Source organism: Gymnoscopelus microlampas (genome assembly GCF_963454915.1).
Source record: "Gymnoscopelus microlampas genome assembly, chromosome: 5".
Lineage (NCBI taxonomy): Eukaryota > Metazoa > Chordata > Actinopteri > Myctophiformes > Myctophidae > Gymnoscopelus > Gymnoscopelus microlampas.
Window position 1 is genome coordinate 14,118,070 of NC_139942.1, and position 6,777 is coordinate 14,124,846.

The window sequence follows — 6,777 nt, forward strand, 5'->3', positions numbered from 1 at the left end:
ACAAAATTAGTGTTATACAAAACGAATTATATAGATGTTGGTTACCACCAGTAACAAGATTATGTATGTTATGTTGTGTAGCCTCAACAAATTACTATTTTTGTTTTTTATAAAACACAGTCGAAGCTGTAATAAAATGTATCTTGAAATAACTATAATCCTTACTGGACACCTGATCAGTTCCATCTTATTTATTTTATCTAATTACAATAAGAATATAGTCAGCTCATTAGTCCAATTTAAATAATATCAATATCAAAAATCGGACGGATCGGACGGTTCTGTCTTGATAACTTGACTAAAGAGATAATATGTACCGATTTGCATGATGTTTGGACAACATTTGCAGGAGTTATATTGTTTTGCAAAATATAAGCCTCCTGGTGGCGCTATAGTAGGGCAATGTTGAAAGGGTGGAATTTTTTCCTCAACGTAGTGTGAATGTGCGTGCAAAGTTTCACCGCAATCGGACACTGCGTTCATGATTTGTGGAATTTTGTTCAAAACTGGCCACTCCTGCAAACTTTAGATGTCAATCTTAGCCATTCAGGATGGAATATGAAAAATCAAACAGATCCGTCTTGATCACATGACTAGAGATCATGTGTACCGATTTGCGTGAATTTTTGATAAAATGTGAAGGAGTAATATCAAAATAATAGTTTTACATAAGTGGGCCTCCTGATGGCGCTATAAAAGGCAGATGGAAAAAATGCAGGGCAAAGGTTGTTCCTTGGCCTCTAAGGAGTGCACGTACAAAGTTTTACACAGATTGGTGCAGTTATAGGTAAAAACCAAGGGGCAAGGCTTGGATATTTACGATGAGGCCAACACGGAAGCTTATGAATGGCCAGAGTGGCGCTGTTTTACCCTGCGCCGACGCGACATTACAAAGTCTAAACCAGTTGTGCTATAAACACGCCCCCTTCTGTGGCCAACGCGGAAGTGCCTTTTTCAAACAACCGCGGACTCTTTTTTTTCGCCGATAAAGTATAGTTTTGGACCATGACGGAGGCGCGCCGACTCAGCAGACCTTGAGGCCGAGGAGACGCGCCCGAGCGCCTCCAGGCGCGAGTGCCCGCGTCGACCGGCCGAAGGTCTGCTAGTCGACTCAGCGCCGTTCGAGTTGTGTACCGATAGGGACAGAATAGTAAATAATGTTTTGCTGAGAGCGTTTGCCCCAACTGTCACTCAAAGTGGCTACTGGCCAATCGCAGCGCGTCCTTGCACAAGCGTATTGGCCAATCATGCACAACTGGTTTAGACTATGGAGTCACGCTGCGCCGACCTGAAGTGTCAGAAAGAATTTATTTTAGCGCAAGTGAATGGGTTTTTGACAAACTTTAGACTAGATTTTCTTACCGTAATAAAAATTGTCATAAATTCTATATGCTTCCAGTCGCTAGTTTAAAGTCTCCTTTCAATCATCATGATATGCGTTTTGCTAAATTATGGTCCCATTTATTCTAAAATTGACGATAAAGTAGGCTATGCTCCAGGAGGGGCGGGATGATTTGATTGACAACCTACACAACCAATAGCATTCATTCCCCGCCCCCGCTCTTGATTGACAAGCTACCCAACCAATAGCATTTTTGGGGGTGTTTTCCGGTTCGCTGGTCACGTGTCTGGTCTCAACCAATAGCGTTTGAGTTCCGGCGTGGCCAACTGTATATATTAACGATGGAGGAATGCAATAAAACCCTGGACAGATTGCAGTATGTGCAAAACTCAGCTGCCAGAGTGCTCACCCGCACCAAACGCTGGCAGCACATCACCCCCACCCTCAAACACCTCCACTGGCTTCCGGTCAAGTTTCGCATCAATTACAAACTACTCCTCCTCACCTATAAAGCCCGCCATGCCCTAGCCCCAGGGTACCTCTCGGACCTCCTGGACGATCACACCCCAGAGCGGGACCTGAGGTCTTCCGACTTGGAGCTTCTCACCACCCCTCGTAGCTACAAGCGGACCCTTGGCGATAGAGCTTTCAGCGTGGCAGCCCCTGACCTCTGGAACTCTCTCCCATTGGAGATCCGCCAGATGCAAACACTGGACTCCTTCAAGTCCGCACTGAAGAGACACTTATTTACTCAAGCTTTTGGCAATTAATGTGTTTATTGTGTGTACTGTAAAGCGTCCTTGGGTTTCTGAAAGGCGCTATATAAATCCAAGTTATTATTATTATGTTCCTGAACTATCGGCTTAATTTTCGTTCTGTAGAAAGCAGGGGAGTGGCTTTGTCCATTCTTTTTTACAGTCTATGGTAAAAACAAGAATTGGCCTGTTATAGCGCCACCATGAGGCTGATTTGAACATTTTCAAGTGGCATTTCTTCCATGTATGTGCACATTTTCACAGAAATTGCATGCTGTGTTCATGATTTGAGGCATTTTGTTCAAAACGGAGCACTCCTGCAAACTTTGGAAGCCATTTTTAGCCAATCAGGATGGAATATGAAAAATCTGAAAGACTAATTTTGTTTAATGACTATAGAGATACTGTGTACCGTTTGGACAAAATCTGTAGGAGTACTGTCAAAAAATGTGTTTAGCAAAAAGCAGCCTCCTGGTGGCACTATAACAGGCCCATGTGAAAATTTGGGGCAGAGGTTCTGAATTGGCATCCAGGGATTGTTTGTGCACAGTTTTGCTGCGATCATGCTAGCGGTGTCGGGGATTAGCTGGTCACAGACAGACAAACGGACGGACGGACGGACGGACGGACGGACAGACACACACACACACACGCACGCACGCACGCACACACACACACACACACACACACACACACACACACACACACACACACACACACACACACACCCACACCCCCACACCCACACCCACACCCACACACACACACACACACACACACACACACACACACACACACACACACACACACACACACACACACACACGGACGGACGGACGGACGGACAGGGTGTAAAACATACTCTCTCACGTATATCTACATATATCTCATGTATGGTGCAAAGCAGGACATTGTTCAAAAATGTCCCATGCATGGCCCAATTGAAAGGGGGAAAATGATCAATGGTTAAAGGAGAATTTTGGACTAAAGTTTTATTACCTTTTTTATGATGTTATGATATCTTAGGATGAATGGTACAGTAGAAAAATTTCATAATTCCACCCCTGGTCCGCCACAGCTTAAAAAGGTGCGCGGATAGGCCTTAGGTTAGATCACATATTTTAACAGCTTTTTTTTATTTTTTTGAGAGAGATCTGACGTTCATAGTGACAGAACACTGTCCAAAAAAAACAAAAAAAAACATAAGTCTCGCTAGACGAGATTTCAATCTCGTCTAGCGAGACTTCTGTTTTTTTTTGTTGGTTGCATAGTGTTCTGTCACTATGAACATCAGATCTCACAAAAAAAAAAAAAAAGCCATTCAAATATGTGATCTAATCTAAGGCCTATCCGCTTCAACTGTAAGTGAGATTCCCCATTCTAGTGAATGAGGCAGCTTAGAGGGCTTTTAAGCTGTGGCGGACCAGGGGTGAAGTTATGAAATGTTTCTACTGTACCATTCATCCTAAGATATCATAACACCATAGAAAAGGTAATACAATTTTAGTCCAAAATTCTCCTTTAACTAAAGGAATACATAAAAAAAATATACGCTGTATTATCTTGATCAGATAGCGTCAGAGTAGGAGTGGTTTTGTTTTCTGGCTTTATAAAGACGGTGCAGAGAACATCTTCCTCATCTCTACGGAGCACCAGAACACAGTAAGTCACTAAGAGCTTCTTATATTTGATCTGTAGGAAGAGAAAATATTTGACAATACCATCCCATCTAACATACTGGTAGCAAATCAATAATTCATTGTCTACATTTATGAATAAATCAATTTGGTATAATCTGTAATTTTTACTTAATGTATGTGTGAGATGTGGTACAATGGGGAGTGTATCTATCCCCGGGTTCTATGTTCCCCGCTTACCAAACTCTACCCCAACACTGTGGTAAAAGTGGGGATCATTGAACCTGGGGACCCCTTAAGGGGATAATGCTGAAATCTAGTAGACGATGTATTATGACTTGAATAATGCTGAAATCTAGTAGACAGTGTATTATAGTGTGGCCATTCGTCCGGTTTAAGGCCGGACAGTCCGTTTTTTGACCCAGCAGTCCTCCATCCAACACACCCTCTGGCCGGACGCATAATTGTCCGGCTTTTGAGATAGTGATTACAGTGTATACAAGTTACTGGTTTATATTTACATATCTCAAATCTGCGGTAGATTTGCCCAAAATTTTAAATTGAATTAAAGTGGGTCATCTTTGCATGTTTAGAATTGTAACAGCTGAAATCAATAATATATTAGTATTCCGATATTAACCTGCGGGCCGCATTAAGTGAAGGTGGGGACTGCATCTGGAATGATCTTGGGGGGGGTCCCTGGCACCAAATATTTTGAGAAGGGGGTCCTCGGCTATAATACATATCAATTTGGGGGTCCTTGCTGTGCCTTTTGCCGGGTACAGCGTGCCCGGCAAAAGTCCTCCTTTCTGAGGTTCTGTTGGTGGCTACCCTAGTGTATTATGACCTGAATAATAATACTAACAGTAGAATTCACTTTGACTATTATGTTAGATAATAAGATGAGCATACAGGAGACACACTAGACTAGAGCAACTGATCCTGCAAATATACATTTAGACATTAGACTAAATTTAAACCATGACAAAACAGCTACACAATTATATAATTTACAGTCATCTTTAGGTCCATTTTGTGTGTGGATGGTATAACTGAAGTGTCTGTCTTCTGTTCAGGTGACTTCATTCATCACTGACAGTAACACCCACTGTGATCATCATCTGTCAGTTGAAAGACACCCGGTAAGTACCAATTAATTCCCCCAACCCATGGCACGCAGTTTACATAATACATTTGCACTGAAAGGAAACAATGAAAATATGCTCTCAAGCCTTTTTGTATTTTATCCTTTTCACAGATACAGTATGTATACATGGTCACCTAAATGCATTATTGCCAATGAAAACAATCAATAATAATAATAATAAGGGTAATAATAATAAGGGTAATAATAATAATAAATATAGCTGCAAGCAGCAATAAGCGGTTTTGAGAATAGGGCAGAGAGAGAGAGAGAGCGAGAGAGAGAAAGAGAGACAGAGAGAGAGAGAGAGAGAGAGAAACAGACAGACAGACAGACAGACAGACAGACAGACAGACAGACAGACAGACAGACAGACAGACAGACAGACAGACATACAGACAGACAGACAGACAGACAGACAGTGTGTGAGAGAGAGAGAGGCAGACAGACAGACAGACAGACAGACAGACAGACAGACAGACAGACAGACAGACAGACAGACAGACAGACAGACAGACAGACAGACAGACAGGCAGACAGACAGACAGTGACAGAGTGAGAGAGAGGCAGACAGAGGCAGACAGACAGACAGACAGACAGACAGACAGACAGACAGACAGACAGACAGACAGACAGACAGACAGACAGACAGAGTGAGAGAGAGAGAGAGAGAGAGACAGACAGACAGACAGACAGACAGACAGACAGACAGACAGACAGACAGACAGACAGACAGACAGACAGACAGACAGACAGACAGTGACAGAGTGAGAGAGAGAGGCAGACAGACAGACAGACAGACAGACAGACAGACAGACAGACAGACAGACAGACAGACAGACAGACAGACAGACAGACAGACAGACAGACAGACAGTGACAGAGTGAGAGAGAGGCAGACAGACAGACAGACAGACAGACAGACAGACAGACAGACAGACAGACAGACAGACAGACAGACAGACAGACAGACAGTGACAGAATGAGAGAGAGACAGACAGACAGACAGACAGACAGACAGACAGACAGACAGACAGACAGACAGACAGACAGACAGACAGTGACAGAGTGAGAGAGAGGCAGACAGAAAGAGAGGCAGACAGACAGGCTACCAGGAGTAAGTATGTTTGTAACAAACTAAGAATTCCAAATGATGATCACCTCAATGCATTGTTGGGGACAGGGATCAAACCAGCAACCTATGGATTCACAGGCTGCCTCTCTTCTTATTCCGCTAAAGCTGGGGAACAATAGCCTGGGTGAGGGGGGGAAGAAGAGGAAAAAAGGGGAAGGAGGGGGGAGGAGAAGCTGTGGGGGAGGCGGAAGGGGGAGCTGTGGATCGAAAGGTCACCAGTTCGATTCCCGACCGGAACATCTCTCTAACCCACCCAAAGTCTTACCAAGTGATATGAACCTTTCAAATATCATTTAATTAGTGACACAAAGAGGTCAGTGTCTTGTAGAGATTGCCATACAGTCAAGTAGTTATATTTTGTATTGTTAAATTATTTACTGTAGTGATATTTTAATTGTATGATGAACAGAGCTGAATTATTATGGACTGATCTTTATATGAAGTGTGTGACATAGATTATACAGTCTTGTGCTACTGTGTGTGTGTGTGTGTGTGTGTGTGTGTGTGTGTGTGTGTGTGTGTGTGTGTGTGTGTGTGTGTGTGTGTGTGTGTGTGTGTGTGTGTGTGTGTGTGTGTGTCCATACTCAGTCCATAATGATAGTGTATGCATATATATGTATATATATATATATAAATATATATATATATATATATATATATATATATATATATATATATATATATTTATGTATGTATGTATGTATGTATGTATGTATGTATGTATGTATGTATGTATGGTATGTGTATGTATATGTATATGTATAT